Source organism: Leuresthes tenuis, unplaced genomic scaffold (assembly GCF_036924035.1).
Source record: "Leuresthes tenuis unplaced genomic scaffold, fLeuTen1.0.hap1 SCAF_11, whole genome shotgun sequence".
NCBI classification, from domain to species: Eukaryota; Metazoa; Chordata; class Actinopteri; order Atheriniformes; family Atherinopsidae; genus Leuresthes; species Leuresthes tenuis.
The window spans coordinates 19,843,203-19,858,797 of record NW_027325365.1 but is presented as its reverse complement, the minus strand read 5'-3'; the positions used below and the strand labels follow the sequence as shown (position 1 = coordinate 19,858,797).

At 39.7% G+C, this 15,595-nt stretch overlaps 1 protein-coding gene across 6 annotated transcripts in view; it reads right to left on the bottom strand.

Annotated features, from left to right (window-relative positions):
• unc5a (unc-5 netrin receptor A) overlaps positions 1-15,595 on the bottom strand; it is a 126,099-nt gene that overhangs the window by 42,056 nt on the left and 68,448 nt on the right. The gene's annotated exons all lie outside the window — the stretch shown is intronic.

The following is a 15,595-nucleotide window of genomic DNA, read 5'->3' as shown; positions in this document are numbered from 1 at the left end:
TGGTCTGAATGGGGCTTGTCCCCATTAGCTTGTATACCAGCAACAAAGAGTTAAACGATGGAGAGAAAAACATAATTAGTTGAACTGAAACCTTCAGAGCATTTTGTACCTTGAACTAAACCAACAAAGTAATTTAAAAAAAAAGCCTAGTAGAATAAACAGGCAGAGAACCATAATCATATATAAACAGAGTGCTTGTTAACTGAGGAAAATGAGACAAGAGCCTCACAGCTATCCTTGGTGTAATTTGCGGGGCGTTAAAACGGCAACAGTTGGAAAAGGAACATGGAAGCGCCAAACAAACAGCAAACAAAAATACTCAGCATAGCCTGCTTCGGTTTTATCAAATCTAGAAGGGGTGGAAGAGTTCACAGTCTATGGAGCATTTCCGCAACAGTGTTGATATAAGAGATGCTGCGGTGACACATGGTAAAAGTGGCTTTATTGCTTTTTTAGGAGACAGGAAAAATAAGCCTTTAAACAACACAAAACTAGGACGAAATCCATTCTGCTAAACTGTCCAAACAATACGGCGTTAAAGTCCTTGTCTTTTTTTTTCCCCCCATGTTTGAGAAGCTATCTTTTATTCCATTTTCTTCTAACTTATATTTGGTTATTTTGCAATCCAGAGGCATTCTTTTATATATTGAGCTGGAACCTTGATCCTCTGCACATGCACCCTTGTGTTTTCACTCCGATAGAGATTGAGACGTTTTCCCTAAGCTTCCAGCTTTCTCTTTAACTCATATTTTTTTTGTTTTGGAGAGAATCATTCATTTGAACGCATACTATTACTTTTTTAGTCACAGGGGACACATCCTGGAGACTGACGGGAGAAGCACACACAGTCCAGTTTATTCAGATTCAAAGGGGAACCTCTCTTCAACTGCCATTTGCATAAAAGCACTTTGTGGCACTCTTACACTCCCCTCACACACTTGATCTGTCTGCACTGATCATTTTGAGCCTCAGACTGAAGCTTTACAAAGTGGCACCTGTCACGACACCAAACCTATACGGCAATTACATACAACTGTTGTTGCAATACATCACACAAAAGATGTCACCCCCCCAACCCCCATATTTCTTTTTTTCTCGACAATTTCATCCAAACCACACATGCTCTGTACAGGCCTGTGTGAGAGCAGGCTGGCCCAGCGGTGACACGAGCTGTCGGGGAGGAAAGTGGAGTGGCTCCATCGCCAGCGGCAGCCGCAGACAGGGATAAGTAGCTGTGAGGGTCACTGGCAGAGCACCGTGTATTAGTGTCTAAGTGCAGCAGATTTTGCTATATGTGATCACTGCAAATGTGAGTACACGTGCTGTGAATCTAGCCCCGAAGCGCCACTCTGAGCATCAACAACACCCTATGCAGCGTGCAAAATTTCACCAACATGTCTGCGCTCATGTATTTTCAACTCATTTGAAAAGTAGAAAATAGTGATATTTTTATACATTTCTATAGGCTTTAAGAATGCACCCAAAAAGTGAAAGTGATTCATTTAAAAACAACTGTAAAAGCCCCCCCCCCCCGTTTAGTCTTTTTATCGTCTGAAGACGAGCTCTTTTGTAATATGCGTTTGTGAGCTGATGTGTGCAAGTCTGCAGTGAGTGTTTGAAACAGACTGAGAGAGCCCTAAAAGCTAAAACAAATGACTAAAGTAACAAAATGGGCACTATAGAGAATGAATAAATGGAGCGGAAGAAATCTCTCTTTTTTCCTTCAAATCAGCAGTGTGGCAACATTCACCCCCCCCCAAAAAAAAATCATGGAAAAAAATTCAGTTTCCACATGCAATTAAGAGATAAATCTCATTGGTGTTGCATTTTGTATATTCAGAAAATAATAAGCTCAATTGTCACATTGAGGAAATTAGACCTCAGACACATCAGGAGTGCAGCAGTTATTATTGGTTAGCTATTTAGAAATATGCCAGTTATATTTTGCACACAAAGAAACAATGTGACAGAGATTTTTCTTTTATTGCTATACAATATAACCATTATGTTTTCATAGTTAATAATGAAATTCATGGAATGCAAATTAGAGAAACATGACTTTAACAACACAGTTGTCGGGTGAAACTGGCTAATCAATATGAAGCGCGGCCTCTAACCTGAAAGTTCAAACTAAATTCTGAAAATGCCTCCAGCCTTGTATATGAGAAACAAAACACTTCTGATGGCCATAATTTAGATTGAGCTCATAGCAGTTCATGTGCACAATATGGGTAAATATATCTGAATGCATACATGATTTGAATACATTCAATACGTACATTGAAACCTGGCATTAGGCGGTGTTCTGGGCTTAATTTGGCTCTACTTACAGTACAAATTTGTTTGAATAATGCAAACCATATTTCTTCTTTGAGCTAGAGGTTGAAAAGATCTGTATGGAGATGCAAACCATGAACAATAGCAACCAGAGGTGAGAAATCCTAAGAAGAGCAATTTGAAGCTCTGCCTGTCAGGCTAATTGCATTCTGTTTCCTTATCTTTTCCTGTCTCTATAATTACCTGCTTTCTGTGTCTGACACCTTCCAGTAACACTCCTCTGAGTCACTCTGTCCAATTTCACTCCAATTAATAAGTAGGACAAGAAAAAATCTCATCACTTTGTGAGCAAAATACAAATTTTAGTGCAGTTAAGAATGATTGAAATTGGGCCCCCCATTTATGGGTCTTTTCCAAAGTTTACTTTATTCAGAGAGATAAAAACAAAACTTTAGAAATACTCCTCGCTCACTGGTAGAGCAAATACTCTGCTGATTCATAGAGTGCCATCTTTCTGGATCACTTATGACTCAATTATATTAATATGGATATCTAATAATATGCTCAGCGACCTCAGAAGTGTTAGGAAATAAAGAGAGTAAGAGGAGATTTACACGTCCTTTCCTGCTAGATCCTAAGCATGCACTTAACATTCCTGTTAAATGATCATTAAAACATGACGCGATTCCCTCAGCTTTCAGTCTGATCTGACGCCCATTTATAAATGAGTTCATATCCCAAACCTCAGTGAAATTACCGTGAAAGTTTCAAAGGGTGATCATGTGATTGACACTGCATGAATCCTAGGCTTAAAGCTGGAACCCTGACGATTTTTATAGGAGTGCCATGGAGCAACTTCGCAGGCTTTGCTTAACCCGAACATTTCGATACTAAAAACAGTAGAATCAGCTCCTTTAGTTGTTCAAATCACCGCTCACTGTCTAAATGTAAAAATAAAAAAGTTATGCTATGAAACCAAAATAGCATCACATTTAAAAACCCACTAGTGCATTTAGAACAAAGAAAAAGAAAATGGCCTGCAGTGTCTCACCTTAATTGTAAATACTGTAGCTTTTCCATCCTAAACTCTAGTGTGTTTTTTAGAAGAGAACTATATATGAAAACATACAGCTTATATGACATACTTAGACACAGTACTGTTCAAACATATAGATTAAGGCAAAATTTCTTTAAACATTGCCACTGAAACAGGAAATAGGTGCAGTGATTCACAGAAACTTGCAAACATAAATGGATAAGGCAAAAACAACAGTTTTATCAAGCTTGAAAGTCAATATTTCATGTTACTTTTGATGTGTCAGTCTTTGCTAACTTTTGCATTTGACGTAGATTTAACCAAAGAAATGGGAACCAATTATGTGTCTTTGTGACAGGCTTGTTAGCAACAAAGTTTCTAGATAAATACAATCAACTAGATTGAATTTAAAATGTAAGGAGTAGATGCAACATTGGTTCATCCATTAAGCAATGTGCCTCTTTTATGCTCAAAAGATTCATAAGTCAGTGTTAAGTGGCATGAAAAAAACAAAAAAAAACACTGACAATCATCATGCAAATAGACTGGACTGAAAGTAACAGATAAAGTAGCCCATGTCCAAAGAAAAAGCCCGAAGAACTACTGATTGAGATCATTTTAAGATTACAAGAGAAAAAGTTTCATCCAATTGGAAAACTAAATTGAAAAAGGTTGTACCTGGTTGAAAGGGAATATACTCGTATGCATGTTGCTAGAAGGGGACTTTCTTTGAGTGAAAGAAAGTGAGACAAAAATGGAGAGACTTTTTCATCTGGATATGTTAGGATTTTTTCCTTCGTGTCACCTCACATTGGCCATGTATTCTTTTGACAGAGGAACACAGACGTTTTGCATTAATATTCTCCAACAAAGACAATTACGAGAGAGCGTGAAAAGATTTTTGTTTTGCAAAACTAAGCATGTTTTCTTTATAGTTTGCCACATCTATTGACGTTTTCTTTTTTTTTTTTTTCTTTTTTTTTCTATTGACGTTTTCTAATGTGCAACATCCATGTCTGCCACTACAAGTAGTGTTTCCTGTTATTCTTAACAATTGAAGGTGTAAAGCAATAACTGTAAAACCAGACAGTTAGCGGGGAATGTTTTAGAGATTTAAGTGGGTGAATCAAATGGGTGGAAACAAATTCAATTTTCAAAATGATCCAATTTCCTGGTAACATTAATTGTCCTGAACACCAAAGTCTTGACTGTGCATGGAACAAAAAGAGAGAACTTGAATCTATGAAGAGAGAAATTCTATCAGTAAAGGGTCAGCTGTTAAAGCATACTGACCGTGGGCTCGGGCTTAGAGACACTCAGCAAACATTCAGATCTTCCTCCAGACTTCCAAAGTTTAAAAAAATGAAACAAAATAAATAAAAGACTACTACTGCTGATGCATATGCAGAATAGCTGACTTCATGAATAACCTGTGTTAACCTGTGGCGAGTCTTCGGGCAACACAAGCTATTACAAGATCCACTTGCACACACAGGCTCAAAGGCCGCATCCATATTTACTGTGGTGTGTTTAATCTGTGGCAAAGACAAGATTATTTACACATTCACTCCATTCAAATGCGCAAGAAGCAGAGTAACAGTTAACAAAAGGAAAGAGGTCACACTGTGAGAGCTCAGACATCCATCTCTGGGTGTGTGTGTAAAATGAGTGTGTGGGTAAGATGAGTCTCCCCCTGAGCCAACAGGGGCTCAACACAAACAGGGTAAACATCACTGGACTCAATCCTGGGTGAGTCGATACTGGGCTTGTCTGAGTGCAGGACTTTATTTTTCTCCCCTTCACTCTTGTTTTTGCTGGCTCTGACCTCAATTCCATAGGGGTCATTTGCTTATCAAAGGCAAGGACTAGAACTTGCCGGTCCTGAGTGTGTGTTCATTGTGAGCAAGGAAATTCAATTAGGCGGCACCCTACAGTGTGTGTGGCTGGGATTCATCAGTGGATATAGGAGGATTAGGGTTGGGTGACTACATCAGGGGAACGCACCATTTCAAGGAGGAGAGTTCACAATGGTTGAGGGGAGACATCACTGATGAATGCTTTTAAGAATGTACTGTCCACGCACCCAGGCAACCAGTTAAAAGCAAGCTGAGAGAGTTCCATTTCCAACCCTGGATCTTCTTTGTACCAGATGGCATCGGTGTCATCACCGACACTGCAAGTGTCCACAGATTTTTTTCAGAAGCCTATGATGCACTCTTCCACTGACAAATTTAGCTTTCCAAGATGAAAGAAATTGAAACACTAGGCCAAGGTGTCAAAACCAACTTTGGAGCTAAGCAGTCAGTAAAAATGATTCCAAAAGCCAAGCCACATACTGGGGGGTGTGGCACTGCCACATATAAATATTAAAGAGTTAACCTTTGGTCACAGAGTCAAGGGCGTATCCGTCTTATCCTCAAGTCTTCACCCTTCAATTACCATGTAAAGAGGCACACTGATGGGTGGCCTATGCTACCTGACGAGGAGAGCAGAGAATGGCAGATGCTGCCATAAATGTCTGTTTCCTAACAAGGATAATGTGGCCTTCTAAGTGAAGCATGGCTCTATTAAATGGCAAAAGAGACATGAGCAGAAGGGGGTGGAGCACACTGAAGCACAGGGTTCACCAGGAAGACACAAGGACCTTCCATTCAGGGATGTTGGTGAGGCTGCGTCTTGAGTCAGTGGGACAGTGTTCTGGGTCAAGGCTCTGCCTCCGGTTATGACCAGCTTTTCAAGAGCTTCTTTTGATTGAACTGTCCATTTTCCACAATGAATGCACACTGCAAGGCCCCTGCTGATGCACTGAATGTCGTTACAGATTATTCATGGCTGACAAACAGGCGCGCAGGTAGTGCTCCAATCAATGCGGCTAGGTTCAGTCCAATGTCACTCCAAGGAGACAAGAAAGCTTCTACTGTGGAGCGGGGGTGAGAAAATGGTGCAGGCTAGATGAAACACTATTGACAGTCACGAAGCCAAATTAAATTCTGAAATGCATCTACTGGTATTATCTGACAGATGTCATAATAATTAAGTAATTCATGCATCCCAACATATTGCAGTAAAAAAAAAAAAAAAAAAATTTCATCTTGTGTGTAATCTAAGAATAATTGTTCTCAATTTAAAACTCCAAACAGTTCAGGGACTTCATTATGTACAACACATATTATTAAAATAGTCAGAAGTAAGACAGAGAAAACTCCAGAATTAAAAAAAAGTATTAATGGGCTGTTCTTCTCTCTTTCAAAACAACCATACCTCAGTCAGGAACACCTCTGAAAACCATTGGCAGTTAACAGATTCCAGTACTAAACCATAAATGCAAGGTAAAACTTTAAAATGCTGAGAAACTATATAACTCACAATATTCTGAGTGTTCCGATTTATTTAAGATGGGCTGAGGAAAGGTGGGAAACTGTCCTGTGGTCTGATAAATCAAAATCATGGACTTTGCATCCTCCAGGCTAAAGAGGACAGGAACCATCCAGCTTTTTATCAGCACACACTTCAAAGACAGCCACTGAGTTGGTGTGAAGGAGAATAAGTGCACATGGTGTGAGCAACATGCACATCTGTCAGGACACGAATAATGCTAAAAGTTTTTTATTTTGTTTTTATTTTAGGTCACTAACGTACATACCTCACATTAATATTAAATGACCCAAAACCCAAGATTTCATTGCAGAGAAACAGCCTCAATGCAACGACTTGAACTGATAGCATTATAAGGCTTACAATGACAGGAAGTGACAAAATGACTTGTGTTCCGTATCCATTTTCATTTCAAAACTAAAATATAATGGATGAAAGCCACATCACACAAGATATGGCTTTATCAGGTCGGAGAAATAACTTCAACGCAATTTCACCACATAAAACGCACTCTAGACTAGATTTGACTTTGAGAAATAATTGTGTCCAATAGCAATAAACCGGTAATGACGCATAAAACTTTAAATGCCACAGGAGAGTGACATGTGTGAGAAACATGCTTACTGCACACAGAACCTCACTACATCCCAGGATATTGTTGTTGCTTTAAATACGCAGGTGTTCACAACTTTGGAATGTGATAATGAGCTGATTCACAAAACATCAAAATAGATTTTCTGTTACAGAGAAAAGACAGCTCATAGCAGTCAGTAAGATTAGGTTCCTACTAACATATTTCATAATTACGCCTGGTTGAGAGCTACCACACAAAAGTCACAACTGATTACATCAAATGGGCATTAATTCAATGCAATAGATTTTCTATTTACGCTGTCCCTCCATAATTAGTTTGCCTAACCTTTCTCTAATGGCAGACATACACATGCACAGTGACAGTGCTGTGATTTACCACAGTGCCCTCACCAACATGCCCTTGTTGTAATTACTCCTCATCCAATATCCTGACCCAGATGATTGGCAAGAGCAGAATGTTCTTGATGCCACAGTCTTCAGACTGGGACCTGCTCCTTTATCTCCAACGCACACCTTGTCCTACTGCGAATGAGAACATGTTGGAAGTGAAGGCCTTAAGCACTTTACTTCTGCTTCTATTACACTTTCCAGAGTGGGAGGATCTGATAATATGTTACCCACATGAAAGCCGTGATAATTTGCTCCATCTAACGGGTTTCTCTCCCCGTTGTCTGAAATGGCCTTGGGTGCTGAGGTAAATAAGGAAAGCCGCGGTAAGGTAAGCCAACCTGGCTCCCGTCTGGTTGCTGAGCGCTCGGTGCCAAACAAATTGCATTAAGGCTTTCCCCTCCCTCGTCGCAACTGAACAGCCCCTTTTGGGCCTTTGGCCCGCAGTGTTGTCTGAGTTGGAGGGTTTTAGTAATCCAGTGAAGGTGTGCAAGCGAATGTAAATATTGAGCATGACAAACAGCATTCAGTAAACAGCCTGAGGGCCCACAAAGGCTACGAAGGTCTTTCTACCAAACTCCAATATTTCATTTTTCTATATTTCTGAAGTTCCTCTGAAATTACGAGTTGTTCTTATTATAACTCCCACTAATCTTAATGTTGACTTATACAGCCACGTCTCCAAACTAAACAAGAATGTTTTGCAATTACTTTTTTTAAATTAACCTTTTTTGCTATTCTGAGTTGCCGAACTGTTCAGAACAGTTCCAGACTAACGTGCACTAAAGCAACCAAAACACAGCATTTGTACAATATCCAAAACCTAATTAAACATATTCTAATAGTGCAGACAAAACATACTTGCAATACTAAGCACAAACATGTTTGACTTGTCACCCTGTCTTTTTCTGTTGGTAACAGTAATCTTGACACTGACTGATTGACAGCCAATTGATAACAGTTTCCTGTCATTCTGAACATTTTGTGCGAGGTATGAAAAATCCCCAGCTAAATTAAGCTTTCATGATTTCTTACACCGCACATTAATGATTAATCAAAGCTAATGAATTCATAGAAAATTAATCAAAATCACACACGTTGAGTAATCTTTCAGATATTGAATATTTTAGCAAATATATTCAGTTCACGCCACAAACTCCAGGTCTTCTGTGAGCTAAATGTTCAAAGAGTGGTAATGCCTGACAAAGAGCAAATAAGGCCTACAGCCAAGGAGGATGGAATTATATCTTCACAATTTAAATGTTATATTGGATCTGGCATGGAAAACACATCATCATGAGGAGTAGAAAAACTGTGGCATAACACTGATAAAAAGATGGTGTCCAAGGATCCATCTCCTCTGAAAGGACTAAATAATATCCTCAAGTCTAACAACCCTTGAACCATGACACAACAGTAGCTGACAACGGCTGCTGGAGTAGGACACGCTTGAATAATGATGCAAAAATTTTTAATTTGACAAAAATCTTTTGCAACGTAGCTAAAAATATACTTGAAAAAAAGTGTCCTGGAAGTGGGATCAAGAAAAGGCTAACCCTGTTTACCAATTAAACATCTAAATTACACTAAATAGAATCGCTGGAAGTTATTCACAACCTCTGTGTGTAATCTGCTTAAATCCTCCACCTACACTGGCTGTCACATGATGCTCCGTTTACAAGGTTTGCATTTGAGCACACACCTTATTGTCGACTCCAGCCACAACTCTTATGTGACGCATCAGTGCTTGAAGTGCTGCAGACTGAGCACAGGTCGAGGCTTTAAATATTCATTTCTTTGTTCAAATGTGACGGTATTAATTATTAACACTGTAGTTGCAAGACAGACATAGCAGATTTTTATAAATATCCAGTCACTGAAAATTGAGAGAAAGGGGTGAAAGTACAGAGTGGACCCTTGATATCAGAGGCAGCAGATGCTGGGAGGTGGTGTTACATCAGATTTAATTAGTCTAGGTGAAGAAAAGTATAGTATATTAAGATTATTTAAAAATTATAAATGTAAAGATAAACCAGGCTGCCTGAGACTTTCAGAGGCGACATTTTATAGTCTAAATTCATCAAAATTACAGTAAATGAGGGATCATTCTAATATAAAAGGTCGTGGATTGTAAGACAAACAGCCCTGATATTTTGTTAATAATGAGCATATATAAATATAACCCTGATTCCAAAAAGGTCTGAACACTGTGAAAAATGCAAATTAAACAGACTGAAAGCAGGAACCCATATTTTTCTCAATTGGGGCACTGAAAATAGAAAGTGTTGAAAGTGCTGAAAGTGAGACATTTGACGATTTCATTAGCTCGTCTCGAGTATGATGGCAGAGCCGCATCCAAAAAAGATTGGTATGGGGGCAACAACAGCCTGGAAAAGTAAGAAAAAAGAAACAACTGGAGGAACATATCGCAACTAATCAGGATAAATAGCGACAGGTTAGTAACAGGGATGGGCACAGATGAAGCACCTTAGAGAAGAAGAGTCTCTCTCTCTCTCGATGGGTTCAGCAATCTGCAAAAAAAAGACATGTCCCTCAACATAAAATTGTGAAGACTTTTTGATATTCCATCTTCTACAGTATCATCAAAAGATTAAGAGCATTGGGAGGAATGTCTGATCGCAAGGAAAACGGCTGAAAGCCAGCACTGCTTTAAAAACAGGCATGATTCTGTCATGGAAATCACTGCATGGGCTGAAAAACACTTCCATAAATCATCTGTCTGTGAGGACAGTTCATCGTGCCATCCACAAATGCAGATTAAAGCTATATTATGCAAAGAAGAAGCCATGTGTGAACATAATCCAAAAACAGCACCATGTCCTCTGGGCTAGAGCTCGTTTAAAATGGACTGAGGCAAAGTGGTAAACTGTTTTGGTATTTTCTAAGCCAACTATGAAATAAAATCTCTAACTGGTGTTTTTTTTCTTTTTTTTCTTCCCACCCCCAGTCTGGCTTCGGAAATTCTAATTTCTCATTTATTACTGACTGCATTATCATCAAGCGCCGCCATTACTAAAATGAACTTGTCAGCTTCAGTGAAAAGTAGCCAATATAAGCAACAGCTCTTAACATTAGCCTCTTAAAACAGAAACAAAACAGATGACTGGATGACAGTGAAGCCCAGTGTTTATGGAGATGATATGTGATGGAGGAATTACTATGAGAGTTTTACAGCAATATAAACTTGCAAGCTGGCCGTTACGCCCTGTGGTGCAGTGTCTTAACAACTTGGGCAAGTTCCATGCATGACTTGCGTTGAGAGAGAGATGAAAAATTGCTGGTCAAGTTTTTCTCAGTCAGTTTGGTGGGTGGTAGTCTGAGCTCAGTGTGCTATGTGTCCAAGTATTACCTCTCAGGCTTTTCCCAGTATGCTCTGTCATATGGTAATAATGTGCTTCAAGGGTTTGAGAGTACTACTGATCTCAAAATAGGCAGATCCTGCAGTGGACAGGAGTGGAGTGTGTGGCTCACTCCACACAAGCCCATGTGGAATGCTGTCTTCTATCTATATGTAGTATTTTGACCAAAGTATGCCAAAAAACCTCTGGAAATCATGTCAGCTTGTGAAAAACAAGCAGGGTATGTCTACTTACTTAGTTATTTGCAGCTTGCCTCTTCTTATTTTATCAAAATGGTCTTGGACTTTGAATTGATTAAATACGAAAAAAGTGAATCTTTGTCATCTCTGTTTCAATACACGCTGCTTTGCGATATCTTGAGAGACACAAGGAAAAAAAAAAGAAAAATCAAGGTCCTAACAAAACAACCACATGTTCTAAAACAACACCAATGAATAATTCATTTGAATCATATAAAATCCTTAGGGTTGCTTCAGGATGGCTTCCATAACAAGACCTCAGCTCTTGCTGTTGTTTTCAAGCCTCATTAAACTTCAGCTAAAACATGTGCTCCACCCTCTGCATTTTTCTTTATCTGGTGTTTGTGATTTACACATTAAGAACACAATACTGCATTCACATGTGTTGCAAGAGGCCAAGAAAATGCTGATAACCGACGTGGGTTTTTATTCCTTGAAACATGAGGCAGAACACATTTTGCCTGCTTGTTTTTCACTCTGTCACCCAGCTGACCTGAAGTCAGCCTCTATTTGAGGTGTACCGTTCATGGACGGTACATTTGAGACTTCGGAATTCAAAAAGTACAATCGGGACTATGCAGGTTTAGATGCCTGTGGTTATAAATGCATCACCCCACTGCATCTCACCTCTTATTTGTGACACTTCCAGTGGAAATTCTTTGTGCGTTTAATATCTTACACAGCACTTTGTGAAGGGATTGAAGCCATTCTTCTTATTCACTGCACAAAATAGTCCTTTCACTGTGGTAGAACTATCCAAGAACCAGGACACCTTGCAAGTTTCGGTTTAAAAAGGAAGAGAGCAGCAAAGTTGATGTTTATTTGAGGACTGTGTAAAATCCCCATGCTGAAAGTCTCCTTGGGGCCAAACACACAAAGCATTAACTGTCAGCTACCGAGTTCCTCTGTCTATCAAAAAAATCTCCAAGGACTATTTAGCTGTCAGCCACCCAACTACACCTCCCAGCTCCACTGTTTCTAAACGAATTTGAGCAGAGCAGGTGTTGATTGACACCACAAACTCCCACTTTGCCTCCCTCTGTCTGCAGAAACACTAACTTCTTTCATTTCCGAGGGAGGTGGAGGTAAGTTGAAAGATAACATTACATTACAGTTAAAGCAAAAAAAATAGACTGAGGCAAAACTTCAAAGTTCATTGCTGACAATCAAAGCAGCAAAGCAGGGAGGAAGTTTCATCCAGTTCATTTCAGCTACATGCTGAATCCAAATGTTTTGAAATTGGGTAATTTTGGAAGCACCGTGGTGAATCTTAGCAACTCTGACCTCCATTTGTACAGCATAAGTGAAGCAGAAAAGGTCTAGCTAATGCATGGGTAATGCTTCTGGCTGCAGCATCCAGACCACCTTTTTCAGCAGAAGTCTTGGTTAATGTAAAGAAAGTTCAGAAATACAGTGATCAGAGACAGAACCTCCATGTACTGTTGCTTCACAATCAAGCAGCTTTCTCCTCTGAAATGTGCTTTAAATGCAACATTTTTGGAAAAGGAAAAAGCTACACTAAAATGATTAATTCATCAAAACTCAGACTTTTGATACTTTCTGCAGACAAACTGCAAATGCAGGATCAAAGGACTGTATGATAACATGTCTGTACCACAGTAGGTTAATAAATAAAGTTGCCGTAAAAGGAAACACTAAGACTGCTGAATGCATTCCAACCTCCGGCAAGGCCACAGCTTTTGTAAGACTGACAAATACGGAATTACTTGAGAGAAAGCAAAGCATGTAGCTGACGTGGGGTATGTTTTGGTGGGAGGACAAAGGCTGTGCGTGTGGGAGAGCGGAGTGGCAGTGTTGTTGTTTGACAAATGGTAATTATCTTTTTTTTTTTTTCTCCCACTTTTGTTCCACTAATTGCAGTTAATTTTGAAATTCATTATTCGTGCATGTCAAGACCAACTTCACAGGAGCATATGCCAAATTTCCAAATAAAAACACAAGATGCGCGGACTTTGTACGAGTCTACTGGTGAGATCAATCAGCGCAGCTGGTTGTTTTTTTTTTTTTTAATTCTAGCTGTCTCACTTTATTCCCACTGCTCCAAACACACTTGCCGTTATCTCAAGGCCAGACAAACACAGGCTTCCATTAAATCCACTTTGAGGTGTGTTGGTGTGCTTTGAGGAAGGGCTTTCACCATGCACATAAGCACACACGTGGATGCAGGCTCTCAGCTGACCTGCCTGAAAGGTCTAATAGAATGTGCTGGCAGATGTGTCACGGGAACAATTCACCTTGCCATCTGTTTTTCAGTGCTTCATTGCCAAATCCTTCCCCCTCCATCCTGCAATCAAGGACAGGATGAAATACAAGTCCCATTATGGGGAAGCAGCTAATAATGCATTATCAATTAGTCCCCTTGGCTACTGATCAATGCTTCGCAGGTGGTACAAGGCCATTTTGTTCATTTAGGACTATATTGTCCTCTTCGCTCCGATACTCTTATTTCCTTCTGCTCATTACATCTTGGCATGCAGACCTATCAGGTTTTGCTTAAATTGTGGCAGGACTTTTCTCCAATATTCCCTTTAAGATCTTTTTAATCACTGTGATGTGGCTTCAGCGCCACGAAGGCAGCTCTATTCTATAATGCCCTAGGACATTGTTGATGCCAATAAATGTCACTCAAGTGAAGTCTTCTGTAAAGACATTTGTCTGGGTCCATGTTAGTGACCTAAACAGAACTGAGAAAGTGAGAAGAAAGAAAAAAGTAATACAGAACGAGGGAGAAGGGAGAATGAAGTGAGTGGAAATTGACGTGAGAGGTGATTGGCTGCTATAATACCAAGGATAAGCACTGCCATATTGAAATAAAGGTTAGAGATCATTTAGGCTAAGCCCAGCTTATCCCCCCTTAGATCAGAAATTAAATATGTCATCACATTACAATCCAGGATCAAGTCAATCAGAAAATATATTATTTTATACAAATTAAACCTCTCTTGCTTGTAGACATCAGGTTTAGTCCCACCGTGGCATAACCCATTATTAGTTCTATTCAGCAAGCGGTGGCTTTAAAAGATTTACTGGCTACGTCATATGCGGTATTTAGACTTCAAAGGATTGACACAGGACATGCTGATAAACCTGCTGGTTATAGAAAGGGCCTATATTCCCTTCCCATGTGTGGTTTTAAATGATTTTTTTCCAGTTATATATAAAAAAAGGAATATTACTTCATCAATATTCTGCATATGATTTCACTGGGAACTATTTCATAAAGCACAAAGCAAATACGTCTCTGTCATCTTCTGTTTTCATGAAGAAGCCTTGTTGACATCCAGTTCAATCAACAAAGAAAAAAATATATAATCTCCCATTTTTATAAGGCGTTTGCTGAGGTTTATTGAAATAGGAATGTGAAATGCATGCATTTTCCACCTGAGAGGGTTTGCTTGCTGGGTGACAATACGAAGCGTGGATCAAAAACGTTTCCATCAATGCTGGCAGATGAAATGCAAACACAATCAAATCAGTCTGGCCAATACAACGAACCGCCGCTCAAATGCCAATCTCCCTTCTCCTCATCATGTGTCTGATGAGAAATCATAGAGTGGGAGAATGTCCTAATCTATGCAAACACACTGTCAGCATTGATTTGTACAGAGGGGATATTTCTTTATTAGGACTAGCCAGACGTCTCCTCTCGGCAACCTGGGAAAGAGACGAAGCTGGTCGGGGCCTCGGAAGCAGTCACAGCCATAACAATTGAGATAAGTTACTGTAGACAGGTAATGAGAACCGATAGACTCAAGGATGGATCAATATTGGACATTGAAACCAAGAGAGGAAGGACAAATTGTGACATTTCTTTCCTTTTTTCATGTTCCAAAGAGTATATGAAACAAATGACCCTGTGTGTTTGTGTGTATGAAGGATGGAGTCCAAACCATTCAAACAATACAAAGGGACATAAACTGTAACTGAGTAGTGGACACAGAGAGCTGGAGAGGCTATTATGTTGCTGCTGCGCTGAATCAGATTCAATAAACAAACCTGTCTGATGACATGTGGATACGACTAATGTAGTCATAACCACGTGTCCTGCTTTTTACCGCTTAAGCTTTCAGCACTGAGTGGCCAGACAGAAAAATGCCTGCATCAGTCCCGAGTCAGTTATTAATTCAAACCAATCCAGTCTCTTTGGCATTTGACAGGACATGGGTGAAGTTTGTCGAATCTTGCCTGTGCTGTGCTGGGCCCAGACAAGCTGCGTATCTGATATTCCTTCAACTCTGGCCTGCAGCGTGAAGGTGAGGGGATTATCGATTGTGGCTTCGGCTCTC